Source organism: Lycium ferocissimum, chromosome 6, assembly GCF_029784015.1.
Source record: "Lycium ferocissimum isolate CSIRO_LF1 chromosome 6, AGI_CSIRO_Lferr_CH_V1, whole genome shotgun sequence".
NCBI lineage: Eukaryota > Viridiplantae > Streptophyta > Magnoliopsida > Solanales > Solanaceae > Lycium > Lycium ferocissimum.
In genome coordinates this window covers 18,651,115-18,651,441 of record NC_081347.1, presented here as the reverse complement: position 1 = coordinate 18,651,441, position 327 = coordinate 18,651,115, and positions in this window count along the sequence as shown.

The following is a 327-nucleotide window of genomic DNA, read 5'->3' as shown; positions in this document are numbered from 1 at the left end:
GGTTCCACATCCTCTCCTCATTACCACTCTTGGAGGCCTTTCCTGGACGAGTATTCCAGGCGAGTATACGGGAAAGCATCCAGTGTTACTGAATGACTCTTCATTTATTACTTGTCTAATTTGTTATTCTGAGACAGTATTTCACTTATTCATACTTATGTATTACATATTAAGACATGTAGTGATGTAGTAGTGGCTCTTGTACTGCCTTAGACTAGATTCCTTGGGATGTATGTATTATTTTCGCACTTATCTACTTATCCTTATTTATATTTAAGGTGACACTTATTTTGGCAAAAACTTTTTTTGCAATGAGAATTTTTCACT